The following is a 17,292-nucleotide window of genomic DNA, read 5'->3' as shown; positions in this document are numbered from 1 at the left end:
GAGGAGGAGAGGCAAGGAAACATGAAGGAGATTATGATTTTTACTCCTTTACTCTCTCTTTTTAATCAACCGACTGACCCATAGTTGAAAAAGAAATGGGAAACAAATTCAAAAAAAAAATAGGGTCACCCCAAATGAAATGTCAATATCAATGTTTCTATGAAATAACTAATGAATACATTCTTCGTCTTGGCTAAGCCATACAATTCAACCGTTATGGCAAATCATCTCAATTGTAAGAGTTGTGCATACATCTTTTATTGGAATTTGTCTAGGTAGTAATTTAACCTGGAAAGCACACATTGCACAGATAAAGAAAAAATATGCAACTTTACTGGATTTTTTGCAGGTTGTGCACAATGTTCCACTTCCAATTATTCTCCTGATGTACAATGCTTTTGTTTTACCGCACATGTTTTATGTCATTGAAGTCTGGGGAAGTGCATGTAAAGCATATCTAAAAGAGTTCCTACTTGAGAAGAGAACATTTTTTGGAATAATTCGGACAGATAGTTTGATGCAAACACCCCCCCCCCCCCCTTGTTCAAACAACTTGTCATTGTTTTCAAAGTTTCCATTGTTTTCATTGGGTCTTCCCATTTCATTGTTTTCATTGTGTTTTCCCATTTCATTGTTTTCATTGGATGTTTCCATTGTTTCATTATTTTCATACACCACGGAAATGAAGTTCGCAAATTACACGAGTCATAATGATATGAAATAAAATATATACCAATGAATACTCACCAATGTCCTCCCCTAAACTAGAGTTCTTCATAGAGCCCGAACTTAATACAACAGCACATCTGTTGTATCTGGGCTTAGCGGTAAGTAATGGATCCTTTGGTAAATATTTTCCAATCCCCATTTCACGGAATGGAGTTGTTTTCGGACCAATCATATTCATTTCCGCCGTACTTTTGAGTCTACAAAGAACGTCAGTAGCACTCACATTTTCTTTATTTTTGATGCGATCTCTATATGGTGGTACTTTTTCGGAGGATTTGTTAAATTTCGAATTATATGCCTTTAGAACAAATACCAACTTGGTGTCAGTTAAACTGACTATATCATAGATATTTTTCATATCTGTTTCCAGGATTACGTCATCGCGTAATGTTGTTTGGACATTCGACAGTGTATGATAACCAACACTGGACGGAAAGATATTTGAAGGAAACAGATGTCTCAAGAGAAATACTATCACTGTCCAAATGATTAACCAAAGGCATAATCGATAGCGACTCCTTATAATAGATTTCATCATTCAGCGGTTGTTAACTGAGAAGGTGATAAAAATCCTTTGTGAAGATACCAATGTCAATCTAAAGAAAAAGAAAAAGAATTATTAGGATGCTTTTCTGTTATATTTGCAATATATTAGAGAACTATGATTGCAACCGAACTGCCAGGATACATGTTTGATCATGGGCATAATGGAACAATAAAGTTAATGTAACCAATTTCTTGTCTAAATAATACAATGTGTATGTGTCATCAATTGATTGAAATCCAACTGGACAGTATGCTTTGATGGATTAATGACTTGTGCCAAGTATGTAAATAGTTCAATATTCAAATACCTCAGTTAAATACAATAAATTCTAACATCTAATTCAATAAACTTCCAATGAATTCTGAGTTTCATCGAGGTAGTATACTGTCTTTTCAAAATCTCACAGTATGTAACGCTTCAATGAAATACTTAGTAATTGTAGGAAATTCTGGATATTTCCACGTAACATAAATTTAATCTAGATTCTATTCTCGTTCGAAAGTTTTCATTCACCAAACAAGGTATTCAAAATCAGAGGGTAACTATCAATGTATCTCCATAATTTAAAGTCAGTAACTTGTACGATTCAATTAGAAATCAGCAAATACAAAAAAAGGAAGAAATAAGTGAAAGAACTTGTTCAAAAATGGTGCGTGACGAACGACGTCCAAGTGAAATCCTAATCTATCCAGAGATGATATGATTCGTTTTTTGACGTAATTTCAAACCATGAATACGTTTTCTTAGTGTGGCATCCTTTTCCAATCTTGCTTTAACTATTTGGAGTGTCTCAGGGATAGGTGTATTAGTAAACAGTGACACCACATCATGGCTGTTGAATATGTCCCCATCTTCTATATGTACTGTGGCCAGATCGGCTGCCAACTCCGTCGAGTTTTTCGCATGGCATGGTGTATTGCCAAACAGTGGGTTCAATAGGTCTGCTAGATCTCTAGCCGTGTTATACCCTATGGAACCTGTGTAATCCACAATAGGTCTAAGAGGGATGCCCGACATGTATTTTTGGAGTACAATATAACCTGGGAACAATTTCTGCTGTAGGATACAAGTATTTGTACTGTGTATCGGTGATTTTCTTCTGATCTTTCAATCTATTTAGGCTGCTTACTAACTTCCTTTTATATTTCGCTGTTGGATCACCAGGGAGTTTAGCATAAGTACGAGTGTCACTAAGCATGTCTTCTATCTGATCTTTCGCCGATACCACTACGAGGCAAACAGTTCTGAAGATGGCTGCCGATAGTAGTCGAAACGTCAAAGTTCTCTGGTATATAAAATTACCTTGGTTGTGAAATATAACTAAGTTTCTCAAGATATTGTCCAACCTGATGAAACTATTCACGGATATACGTAACATAGTCATTACTATACGTTTGCGATAAACCTCAGACCACTATGAAGACAAGGTTGCCGCGACCCTGGACTTTCGTGCGATCGACCTGTTAGTACTACGAACGAACTTGGAACACAACACAGCATGGCAATAGACTTGACACAGTGTACGTAGCGAAAGATCAAATTAACGAGATCTAATAAGCTTAGCGTCGTACATTCTTTCCCCATGCATGCGTCTCAGTTTATCCCTTTATCACTGACACATCTAGCTAGATACAGATTATTGTTCGCTAAAATTTGAGGAGTGACTTTGATTTAATGATTCATGATAGGCTGATATCTATATTTGTACATGTCAGTCAAACTAGTTACGCCTACCTTGAGTATAAAGTATATTACATGTACAATACGTTCACCCATTGGTTGAAACTAAGTCATTCGCCAGCTAATTAGTATTCAGTTTTTACCCTAACTCGCTCACACCTGTGTGTAGTGTTAGACTTGATAAGGCTGAGTAGCGAAGATGGTGGTTTTCGAATTGAAAATGACACGTGTGTCGGCTGGTAAAATTGTCGACACGACATCCACTGCTGGTTGAACAGTATATATAACGATTTAAATCAGACAGGTCGTGTGGCAGGGGGACGCTATTTCACAAGCATAGAACTTTTAACACTTATGAAAAATATTATTAAACCACTATTCTGATATAGTTTATTATACCCTATGTGTGACTACCTCGTACTCAAAGTAGGGCTATCGATTTGTTGTGCCACATCATGCCCGATGATCGACGGGATATTAACGAAGACGTCCGGTTCGCTTCCCTGCGATGTCTCTTTGATTCGAGCCCAGTGGCACAAATGTTGCAATAATGTATCGATAAAAAGTGAAACACGGTTCATGTTTTGATTTTCGATGAGTCTCAAAAAACGAATGTTCAAAAATTGATATCAACATCCAAAAACAAACATGTATTCTAAATGTCGATTGTTTAAAAACGTATTCATCGTTTGAAATCACGTCAAAACACGAATCATATCATCTCTGGATAGATTAGGATTTCATTTGGACGTCGTTAGTGACGCACCAAAAATACTAAACTTATTCAATGACAGGTAAACTACATGTATCTTAAGGATCACATACAAAAATCAGTAAAGATAATTAATTAATTATTCAATGGAATGAATGTATTCAGTGACATTCATAGTTCAGATCAACTGTATCAAGAATCAAATACAAACTAATTAATTATTCAATGGAATTAATGTATTCAGTGACAATATAATTAATTCATAGTTAAGATCAACTGTATCAAGAATCAAATACAAACTAATTAATTATACAATGGAATTAATGTATTCAATGACAATATAATTAATTCATCATTCAGATCAACTGTATCAAGAATCAAGTACAAACTAATTAATTATTCAATGGAATTAATGTATTCAATGACAATATAATTAATTCATAGTTCAGATCAGCTGTTTCAGGAATCAAATACAAACTAATTAATTATTCAATAGAATTAATGTATTCAATGACAATATAATTAATTCATAGTTCAGATCAGCTGTATCATGAATCAAATACAAACTAATTAATTATTCAATGGAATTAATGTATTCAATGACAGTATAATTAATTCATAGTTCAGATCAACTGTATCAAGAATCAAATACAAACTAATTAACCATTCAATAGAATTGATGTATTCAGTGATAATATACTATCGATTGCGTTGACCCGTCCCGTTTGAGGGCCATGATAACTGGTCTTCACAACATTATTTTGCGTAAAATTGACCAGTGGGATCTGTAAGTAGGGTTTCAAAGATATCGGCACTACGGGAAATCAAAACACTTCTCTGTACCATAACAAAGCGTCATTGATACTGTTTCAACTTCCATTCCATGTATTTCCTCCGCCAACTTTGACAGATGAAGAGTCTGTGTTACAAAAAAAACTGTTCTGGATTTGTACATTGTACATGTTGATTTTGAAGTTCTGGCTTTGGTCTTAGTTTTAAACTATCGGGAGTGTCTCATAATTCTTACTGAACCATCGATGGTTTTAGCCTAGCTTAGTATTAGTGACTGTAACTGAACTTGAAGTGTGTCCTGCGAGTGAGTATCTGTTACGATTAACGTGTTGCTTCATGCTTGACAGTATGCCACAACATCAAACTTAGAGGCCGTGTCATTTTAAAACTGACGCACAAGAAACGTAATTTCTCTGTTTTCGTTTTATTTGCACGTTTCCATAATTTTAGCACAGTTGATTTTGACTGTCGACATATCGCACCACGACAGTGATGATCACGTTAGCGGCTTTCACTGTCATGCATGTTTCAACTATCACTTGAAAACATCTACAAATCTGTTTGGAATTACTAAACTATTGCTGAATAATTATTTCACATGTTTCAGGCGATCGAACATTTTGGTTTTCACGTTAATAGAACGATTGAATCAACATCAGTCGAACGATCAACTTGTTGTTAGTGCTGAAAAAACGTTCGCAATACCACGCTATCCACGACAATTTAGTCGAAGTTTAGAGGTCACGTCAAACGTGACATCTCATCGGTAATTTCCGGATTTACATTTGCATTCGTTTCACTTTATACCCAAATGTGGCCTAACTTAGAACCTTAGGTGCATTTTAGCGATGCCCTCTCCATAGTCAATTCAACTCTATTATCGCAAATGTCCTATAAGCGTTGCCACTACGATTGAACGATCGGCTTGTATCGCCCTTTGGTGATTTTCGTTGACAAGGTCACATGCCCTTACGTACGTAGTATAGAGTGCAGTGCTGTTGTATATATTTGCGTACGTTGGACCTCATCGTGTCTAAACAGCTAACCCGTCTAGAATTTGGCATAAGGTAATCCTCAAAGCTAGAGTTGCAGGTACAAGAAAACAAATAATGTCTGCAATATAACATGTAAAGTGTAACGCCTTGCTTTGGCAGTCGGTTTATCATCCAAGTCGGAATTGGTTGACGTGTGCGTTCAAGTATCATCATTTATACTATAGTCGGGACGACCAAACAAACCGTAAAAAGTCTTTTGATTTCAGGAACTTCTGTTTAACGTGAAAACCAAAAAGTTCGATCGCCTGAAATAATTATTCAGCAAGTTTAGTAATTCCAAACAGATTTGTAGATGTTTTCAAGTAGTGATAGTTGAAACATGAATGACTGTGAAAGCTGCTAACGTGTTCATCACTGTCGTAGTGCGACAGTCAAACATGGAAGTTGAAACCGTATCAATGACGCTTTAATATGGTACAGAGAAGTGTTTTGATTTCCCGCAGTGCCGATATCTTTGAAACCCCACTTACTTGCTTACAGATCCCACTGTAGACTGTCGACAGTCTAATCCCACTGGTGAAATTTACGCAAAATAATGCTGTGAAGACCACAGTTATCACAATGTTTCTAGTTCCCTCAAATCGCGGTTAATGCCAGTGGATGACTCCCACCAACTGCACGGGCTGCAATCCGAAACCAAACACTGTTCTGCTAGTACATTAATATATATACCAATTCACATCCTCACTCAGCCTTTCACTGCCAACGTTCGCACAGTGAAAACAAGCACCATCGCTCTAGCAAAAAAAAATTATTTGCCAGACAACTCGGCCTACCACTCAGCTCATCCAGGCTGTCTTATGGAACGCGATGACTGTCTTATGTGGCCCATTTTCACAGACACAGAAAAATACCTTAAAGGGGGACAGGCCGAGTTTAGAAGCTTTTTTACTCTAATGGGTTAATAAAAAATACTTACATAAAACCATGGCTAAAGTGATGAAGTATGGTGTCTAAAAGGATTCATGTGTTTGGTGGCATTAAAAAAACGCCTCCTGGCGTCGACAGTACAATTAAATGGTTTTCAGCAAGATCGCCGCGGGAGAAAACTGTCCGCTGCGTTTTGAAAATTTGAATCTATCACATGGGGTACGTTCGATTATCCACCTCGGGGAGCCTCGAGGCTTCCTGGGTTGACACAGTTGGCGTTCGATTTGCAAATGACGTCATAGTCGGGTCACCTCGAGGTGCCCTTTTCTTCCCCGACTGCGATACGAGTGTGAAGCCACCATCATATTCATATTCATCTTCACTTTTGACCTTTACGCTCAATCTGAATATGATGATGGCGTCAGATGTTCGTCATCAGATTCGAAGTCTTCCGAATGGGTACGAACGCATGTTCGGCAAATCACATAAATCCTTCATTGGCGGTTTGAAATCATGCGATTGTGATTACTTTTCACTTGAATTGCATGGATTTGCATGCTTTCTTTTTATTTTTGCCAGAGTATCTAATTTGCATCATGAATTACTGTTGTCATGGACCATTATTTTTTTTAACAGAAATTGTATTTCTATTATCTTCAGGGAGGAGTTTGACTTGGGAGCCTTCAATAATTACAAGTGGGGAGGGGGCATACAATATGAACTTCGGCCCACTTCGTCACACTAAAAAGTGGCCCTCTTTCAATTTCGTTTCTCTAAACTAAAACATGGCCCTCTCCCATTGAAATATTTCAAAAACGTAGTTTCAATGCTGCCAGACATGGAAAAGAACTCTAATCCCACAATCAATCGTTTAAAGGATTTAATCCCACCGCTGCCACCATGTTGAAAGTTTTAAAGGCATTGGTTATTTTCCAACTGCTAGCTCAATAGTGAATTTGTGTGAAATTGGCACTACATTAATTAATCATTGGGCAAATAGTGAAGGTGACTTGAATTGTTGTTATATATACTGTGTATATAAGCCCATGCCATATGCCAGATAACATTTGCTTTGCAATTGACTTCCTCTTTTGTCTTTGAATAGTTATAGCTGGTGTGTAATCCAGCGTGAAAGACCTGATTATATAAACCCTGGCCAATAAATAACTTTAACTTTCACTATTACTTTTCCCTTCTTCTGGAAATAGGATTACAGTGCAATAGCTAAGGGTATCTATTGCTCAGTATTAGGCAGGCTTTCACTGTCTTTCATAACATAATGTAACCCATTACTGCAGGTTGGCCTTGATGTGGATACTGATTTTCATTTGATGATACGAAATTTAACTGAAGATAAACACAGTGGGGATTTTTGATTTTTTAATTTTGTTCAACAACTAATCTTTACTAGGACTTCAAAAATCAAAACATGCGAAACTGAGATACTCGCACAATTTGTGCCAATAGATAACATGATAATGCGATGGTCAAAGTCAAGTTGAAGTTCAAAGTCAAGTTGTATTTATTGGGCAAATGTTTGTATTTTGGATAAGATAGACGGACGACCAATAGAAAACTTGCAATCCAGACTGAGCATGCTCAGACGCAAATGAATATGGGATTATCTGTGGTTATCGTAATAACGTATCTGGAGCTATCGATGAAATAAACCTCCCACAATGGTCAGGGTAACAATGAATTGATTATTTGTGGTTATAAACAATGTAACATTATTATTTACAATGCTAATTGATTAGTATTATTATTACATTTCCCATGATGCAACATTCACGATGGCGGTTTTGCAAGTTCCCTATTCCTTGAACTTACAACACTGTACTCAAAAATACGACCTGCTTTCGCAAGTTGCCTTCTTTCTGGTGCCACTATCAAACTCAAACATAGTTACACACAATTGCAGGGTAATATCGAATTTGCAAGTTACACGTGATTTGAAAATATCAAACCTTTGTGAAATTAGGTTTAATTTTATGTAGTTGTGGGAATCTCGCCTGTTTGCCGTATCACATCTCGTGTCAAACGAGGTCACCTTCGAGTTGGGTCAAATCACACGCATATTGCACGGAAATTCTTGAACGAACCTTGTCTTTTTTCTTACTATATTTGTTTAACGCACACAAAAATCAATGATTTTATAAAATTTAGGCGAAAAACCAAATAGGCGAAAAACCGGGGCGAAATTTACGAGGATCAAGTATGCTTCACGAAATCGCCTAAAATCAGTATTGCTGTCAATAATTCCAAGATTGATGTAGTGGCAGGGAAGAAGAAATATGTCTAGATTTCTAGCGCAACTATTTGAAATACCTTACCACTTGGTGAATTCTTGTGGTAGTTATGGCGAGTTGAACATACCTTAAAATTCGGCTAGTGAGCAACCACCATTGTAAAGTCACAGGGAACAGAGACTCGCCCACAGCTAATTTATTTAAATCTATATAAATACATTACCAATTTCCCAGAGAGTATATTTTAATAAGTCTGTTTTTACCTTTAAGTGCCTAAACAGCCTCTGTCCTGAGTATTTTAACTCATATTTTAAACATGTTCACAACTGTCATAATCATACAACCAGGTCGAGCAAAAACAATGCCCTGTTAGTACCTCTACCTAGAATTGATTTTTTAAGCAAAGTTTTATGTTTTCTAGTGCAACTATTTGAAATACCTTACCACTTGAAGTGAGAAAGAGAACATTGTTGTCTTCCTTCACACAAGGCTGTCACCTGATTCATACTTTAGCTACTAATGTAGTGTGTTGGTTATTTATAGTTTGGTTATTATGACATATGCTGGTTTTACATTAGGATGTGAAAGATACACTATATTTTCAGTTTCCTTGTATTAAATGGTGTTTGAACTCTGGTATCAGAGGGGGAGATTGAAACCTGGTACATTAAATTATGGTGTTTGAACTCTGGTATCAGAGGGGGAGATTGAAACCTGGGACATTAAATTATGGTGACTGAACTCTGGTATCAGAGAGGGGAATTGAAATCTGGTACATTAAATTATGGTGTTTGAACTCTGGTATCAGAGAGGGAGATTGAAACCTGGGATATTGAAGTGGCACTGGCCGAGTTTAAAGAAGTTCAAACTCAAAATATGGAATTTTAAGACCCTAGTAATTCTATGTTATGATAACATACATTTATGTCATAACGTTCTGTAGTACGTCATCTCATCATGATATCCCAGACCCTCAACCCTGGGTGGGGGTTTATGAAATATCACATCTGTACTTCACAGATCAAACAATAGAAATACCAGCTGTGAAGTCTAAATCTATAAATAGCTATAAATGCACTATTCATTCTTAGTGAGTGTATATACAGTAATCAATGCATACATCAATTGATGTCTGAAATACAATAAACCAAGGTGTTACTCTGCTAAACATGATTGATGGTAATCAATTTATGAGGAAGAAGGAGGGGGGGAGGCATTAAGAGGGGCAAATTTTCCATGTTTCATCCTTTGAAAGTTTATATGCCTGTCTGTATAATTCTATGCATAACAGCAAATTATTCACTTCAAAATGTGGAAAAAACTATAAATTTTATAGTGGCCATATGGATGAGGATTGGGGTATTCATTTTTGATTTTTAATTCATAAAACAATTTTATAATAGTTTCCTACTAGAAAAACATTTTTGAGGTAACTGTTCTTTTTATCTGAAAATAAGAGGTTAAGTTTCAACAGAATGTGTTCTTGAAATTTATTATGCAACATTGAATGAATTTCAGACAAGTTTTTTAATATAGTTATAGGCAGTTATTGAGCTGCATTGTTGTGCCAGCATAATGCATCACCTGACAGGCATCCCCCTCCTCTGTCAGCCCAGCTCTTGGCAGCATGATGCCATTGTGTGGTATTCATCGTGCAAGGACAAAGGTCAACTTTATCTACAAATAGAAAGGTCTCACGGCTGTTGTTCCAATATAGGACATATATTGTACTTCAACTCTACACGTATAGCTGTAGACGGCCTGTCACTGCACTGCAAGCACACAGTCAATCTCACAGGTTAGTCATACCAAATAAGTAAAACATTTAGAATCAGTACATAATCACTAACTTTCAGTAAGTGTTTACGGGATTACTTTCAATTGTGGGTTTAATTCAAATCCATTGAACAAACATCAAAAATTCTGAATTTATTAAAATGGGCTATTCCTGAAATGACTGTCACAAAATGATTACCTGTAATCAGTAAACTTTGGATCTTGTCTAAAAAGTTACGAAAAACAGTGTGCCCCTCTAATACGAGGCAAAATTTTATGTTCTAGATTAAATCCAATAAAATGATTTTCTTACAAGTCATCACATACATGTAGTAATAAATATAGGATATAAACCTTTGGTGTGTCACTAAAATTCTATTGCTGTCTGTCAGTGATTTGTAAAATATTTTAGATGGTACACTGTTTTAAAAATGTTGTAATGTTACAAATTTACTAGCTTATGGTCCACAAAACTTTTAATAGTTTTTGTTAACGTTTAATTAAAGTTCTGATGGCAATGATGTTGTCATGGTTACCAGGGAAATTCTATTGTTTGGAATGATGACTCTAGGGGTCTAATCATTCATCAACAGTTTCTTGTGAAGGACAGTCATGTGATTACAAGTGTCATAGGTAAACTCTACACGGATTTCACAGGAATTTTACTCCAAGGCATTTTCAGGGATTTCTACCAGACCTACTACACCTCATTTGAGAACCAATGTAAGTTATATAGATTTTTCCAAAACTTCACAGACGTAAGGGACTATTGCACAATGTTACACAAGCTCAATAAGCGAATTACATTCATTTAAAGGGAAGGGGTCTGGTGTCAATGCGATTGCTGAACTTCATTTTCACACTTCTATCCACATTTCGATAATATCTTATGACACAATTTTAGACACTTTTGCTGTTTATTGTATATCCATATTGTAAAGTTTGTATTTGTCTCTTTTGTCTTTGTACTATTTATATTTAGAGGGCCCCAGGGAAGATTGGCCAAGGCCAACTGGGCTACCCTCTTTAAATAAATGATTTTGTTCTCGCGGTTTTCCGGATTTCATATATTTTTTCTTATATAAATATTGCCATCATAATTACTGTTTCTTCTCACTGTTTTTGCCTATTTCCTACGTTATCACTGTCTTATGAGAGTTTACCAGCTTTGCATTGATTAGTAGCTTGCTAATCCTAGATTAAACTCAAGAGCTAATCCCATTAACACATTCTACACTGAGTGAAAACATCTACTGATTGGTCTGTGTACTTGCATTAGTCGGATCAGTAGATGTAGAGTGACATATAGTTGCAAAAAAACCAGGTCACAGATAAGTACCTGTCTGTATATTACTTGTCTGTGGTCAAAGCAAGCCAGCCAAACGGACTTACAAACGGCTACAAACTACAAACGGTTCCTTAGATATGGGACGTTAACAGTAATATACGTTTACAACTATTTTCCTGAAGAGTTTTATAGCATAATTCTACTTTAAATACCATGACTTGCAAAGACTAACCCTGCACAGTGGTACGTGCAAACTGTAGCAGTCATTATCATGTCAACATTCCGATGTCAAAGTACATGTTGGCTTTAGCTATTCAACAAGCAAGCTGCAGATTACAAGCCTGTCACTGTAACCGGTACCATTTGACGGACATGACTCTACAACCAGCAGATTACAAGCCTGCCACTCTAACCATTTGACGGCCATAATTCTACAACCTGCAATCTGCGGATTACAAGCCTGAAAGTTTACTAGTACAACTTAAGTTTATGGTGTTATGTGTGCGTGAGTATATCATCACAAATTAAAGAAAACTCTTAAACTTACTGATTTACTTGTCGGAAACCACTGAACCAAATGATGTCAGTACATATAGAGTGCGTTCATGTGTTTTAATATCAGAATGTTGACATGACCGCTACAGTTTGCACCTACCACGTGCACTGTAGAGGGTTAGACTTTGAAAGTCATGGTGTTTAAAGTAGAATTATGTCTCTTCAACTAAAATAAACGACATTAATTGCATAATAACATTTCAATATAAATATTTCCTAGAATGAAATCTTTAGCGAAACAATTAAATTTGAGTCTTCATGCCCAATCTTCCTCTATCATCATCCCTGTAGAAATATTGAAAGAGTCCATTCCATTACTTATTAACGGCAGTAGTAGTATAATTCATACAACATGTCGGTGCCAGCTTTGCAAAGGGCTATGTAAATGTGTGTGTATGTGTGTGTGTGTGTGTGTGTGTGTGTATGTACATGTGTGTATGTATTAATGAGTCATAAATAAAGAATCCAAATTTCACATTTCATTTATACATACATACCATCACACACACACACACACATACATACATACATACATACGTACATACATACATACATACATACATACACACACACACACACATACATACACACATACTTACATACATACATACATACATACATACACACACACACACACACACACACACACATACATACATACATACATACATACATACATACATACATACATACATACATACATACTGTGACCCAGGTTCTTGGAACCTTGTGGTAGTGTTGTTAATTTATATTTATGTTGTAAGCTTATGATACCTTTGTGCATATAGTAAAGACAAAAGTAATTCACTTAATGTGTGAGAGGGCGATCTTTGTTTTGACCTCTGATCATGTTGTAGGTAAGTGATTTCATGTCTTCATAAAAACTATTTAATTTGTGTAGTAATCCAAAGCATCCAGACTCTTGATGTATGCCAAACGGAAGATGACATATTTATTGATGTCCTAGTGAAGTTTGGTATACGATTTTCATTTACATTTTACTACTTTTTGAGACATTGACACATCTATGATTGAACTGTCATAGTCGCCTGTGTTTAGCATTGCGTCATAGATGTATTTCAAGTTTTGATGAGCTTGTAACTTTGTACTTAAGTATTTTATTGTAAAGTTGTTGTCCTCTTGACCTCTCGCCTTCCCATCATGTTGTAGATGGTGAGGAAGAATTAATCCAGCAAAGTGTCGATCACGATTCAAACGAATAGTCTCGTGTTGTTGTTGTGTGAGAGCCGAGTGTGTGCAGTGATAACACGAGGCGCAAACTGGTCGAGCGGTTGGGACACAAAGCGCCTCCGGGCCCCCGATCGGCAACCGACCGCCACGATACATACGTACGTACGTACGTACGTACGTACGTACATACATACATACATACATACATACATACATACATACATACATACATACATACATACAACAGGAATTATAACAAACGGTACTTGTCCTGTAAAGTGTATTTGTATCTCTAATTCAATTCATTGTTTGCATAATTATTGAGTTTTGATAATTGTATGTAACCTGTAAAATGCAAGCTTCAGATAGTTATATAAGTCGGTGATAACAAAATGTCCTTTAAAGTGTTTGTTGTAGAATTGACTGTTATTACATCTTTGCTTATACACACTCAGAACCTTGCACATCCTAGCACTAGGATGTGCACTAGTATTAGGATGTGACTACATTATATCGTACTAAGAAGAAGAGCACAGCTATGTACCAGCTGTGTGCCTCACAGTCCCGTTACTGGGTATATTTTTCCACAGCCCTGGTACATGATTGTGAAAAAAATGTGCCTGTGGCATGGATGTGGAATACCGCCCTGGTGCCATGACTGTTTTGCAAATCTCAGTACCATAGCTGTGTACTGCATATGTAGCACTAGCATTTTGCTGACATAGCTGGTACATGGCTGTGGGAAATACCACTGTTAACCCTTGCTCTGATCCAACACTTGCCCCGATATCACTGCCATATCCAACTGCAGTGCAACGACACAGTGACGGTTGACCCCATTCATGTAGATTGGCGTTCTGAGAATGTAAACAGTGATATTAATAATACACTGTATCAGTCCATAGACAATGTCTATGATCAGTCCAAGCCAAAGTGAAAGGAAACATCAACATTTCTTTCTGTTTTCTGCTGCATGTGGACTCCAATTACACAACTCGATTTTCGTTTGAAAGGATGTACCCTTGTTTGCAAATGTCCCATGAAGTATCATAATCTCATTTTTCGAATGTTTACAACGTACAACAACGTTAACTGTTTCCTGTTTGGCTGTTTTGGTGTTGGAATGAACTTTAAACATTTAAATGAACGCCAATCTCGGGGCCAATCTACGTGAATCGGGTCAGCCGTCGCTGCACTGTGGTTGGATACTGGTGATACGGGCAAGTGTTTGATCTGAGCAAGGGTTAATAATTTATCGCTAAATATTGCCAGCTGCGTGATCATTTTGAACAGATCACAATAATAAACTGAAGAATTGAAGGTATATACTATCGCTAGATGTTATTTATTAGGGAGCGATCAGTTTTTACGGCCGGGGGTAGGCCAGTGACTTTTTGTTCATGTTGTACTTAAAAATAGTGACCCCCTGCAATTCATCTACAAAACAATCCACCCCCCCCCTCTGACAAATAACACAATGCCCCCCCCCCCAATCCGTTGACAAGAAATATCATGGGATGGGGGAGGGGGTGACTGGAGGATGTCCGAGAGAAAAAATGCTGCCAAAAGGGAGCAAAATAATGCTGTCGAACTCAATGCAGACGAAATATGCTTCCAGAATATGAGCTACAAAATTCTCTGTGATGCAAGTGCGGACACTAGCTACACATTTTATTTTAATATTAAAATCACAGGGACACTGCAGGCGCCAAGGCCAATGTCGGCAGTATCTTTAAAGAGTCTTAAATGTTAACACTTATGTTGACAAATGACAAAACTTAACAAATACTACCATCAAATCAAATTACTAAGAATACTGACCTGACTTAGTACTTTGCATCCTGTAATTATGCGTTATGAAATATTTTTTAATGGAATGGCATGCAAAATTTATAGTGAAACTTTTCTGTCAGTTACGTTTGCTAAATCCAAATTCTATCATGATCAGGCGTGTTATCACCTCAAAATGTTGAAAAAAACACCAGAAAGCGTACAGTTAGTCTTCAAATTTCAGAAAATCTCAAGGTGGCCCATACCCCGGCCACTCCCACTCTGATTATACTCTGATTTATTTTTACTGCCAACATTTTCCATTTTTTCTTACTACTTTTGAAATAGCTATTCTAAACCGACATTTAGATTTTTTGAATTTTCGCTCGTCCTCGTGATATGTTGATAACATGAATAACACGAGACATTTTACGTAACAACCATGGTATCAATTCAGCTGTGTACTAGCGTTATGGAACCAAGGGGAAGGGTGTGGTTTGAGCAGGCGCTGTTATTCCACGTATACAATTGCTACTTTGGTTGCTATGGGTGATGGAATATCAAGTGTAGTAGTTATGAATATCAACACACGTGCTCGTTGACGAACCCAGAGATGTCTCGGTGAGTATTATTCTTCAAATTGAAAACACTGTTAATATTTGTTTCATAGATCTTAGTTTTACATTAAAAATAAATGTGGCTGAAAGGTAAACTTGACACAGGGTTATTTGTTATGCCTTGATTGAGTACCTTAGTATCGGCAACCCAACCGTCGTGAAACTTGGTGTAGCAAATGATCGCAACCAGAGTCAAACCGTTGACATGGACCTGGTATAGAAAATTATTTGAATCAATTGAAAGTCCACCCCATAAGGACGCGTAGTCTTGCATGTATGGGTGGATACATAGAATATAACATTACTTTACGAATATGAATGTTATTATTTTTACTCCACCTTGCTTGTATGAATGGATGATACAAAAAATACTGATTATGCTGTCAGTGTATAGTATCAAGCCGGCATAGTGTTAGTCCAATCTGATTAAAATCTGATGTGGTGAAAGAGGCTAGATGCCTTTATTATTTATTTCCATGCAGCGATCACTCGGAACAAAACAGACGATACAAAATCATGGGCATATAGAAGTAAATAAAAACATCTATCCGCTTTTACAACATCAAATTTTATTCAGATTGAGTGCGAGTCTTGCTGCTAGACGTTCGGGCTTTCTTCCAATACGATAAGCGAATGAAGTTCGCAGTGAGGGCTTTATCCTCGATAGCGATGTTCGGTCGTGTGTCATATTCTATCGGAAGAACACCCGAGGTCTAGCAGCTAGACTAGCATAGTGTATGAGAATACACTTATTTGTAGCAACATTATTCGGCAATTCCTATTCGTCGCTGGTATAAATCCCTATTCCAGGACGTCCCTGTGGTCAAACCATCGTCAGGACTTGGCCTTGGTGTAGAAATTGATCTGCATCAATATCAAACCTTCGACGTGGACTTGGTCTAGAAAACGATCCGAATGTTACATTACCGATTTGTGATGTACAAATCAGGACAAGTCTGTCTTGTACCACCTGAACCAAGTCATTATAAAATAAAAACTGTTGTTATTTGTAGCATTTACAAGTGTTGCTATCGGTTCGTTCATGGTATTCTCTTTCGATATAGCAACTTAACTTCTAGCAGGGAATTAGCTAGCAAGAGGTACTCTCAGAATCACTGCACAGGGACTAGACCAAGATATGACTACAAGATGATTTATTGATCAGCACTGGCTCAAACACCACTTCAACACAGGTTCGGGAGATATAAAAAATCTACCCAACAAGTCCCAAGCTGCTATCCATCACTCCACCCATATCTCTCTATCTCTCTAGTTACAATAGTTATCCTATCTTATAGCCCAGAAAAGGGGCGTTTCTCGATATGCAACGCATATTAATATCACAACACAATTCTTATTCTAAATCTGCATCCGGCGTCGAGACGTTTCAAACATCCGATTGGTTGGGAGTTTACTATATTTACATATGATCACATGATATTCAAATTATCACTGCCACGC

This window comes from Glandiceps talaboti, chromosome 17 (genome assembly GCF_964340395.1).
Source record: "Glandiceps talaboti chromosome 17, keGlaTala1.1, whole genome shotgun sequence".
In the NCBI taxonomy this organism is placed as follows: domain Eukaryota; kingdom Metazoa; phylum Hemichordata; class Enteropneusta; family Spengelidae; genus Glandiceps; species Glandiceps talaboti.
This window is presented reverse-complemented; position numbering follows the sequence as displayed.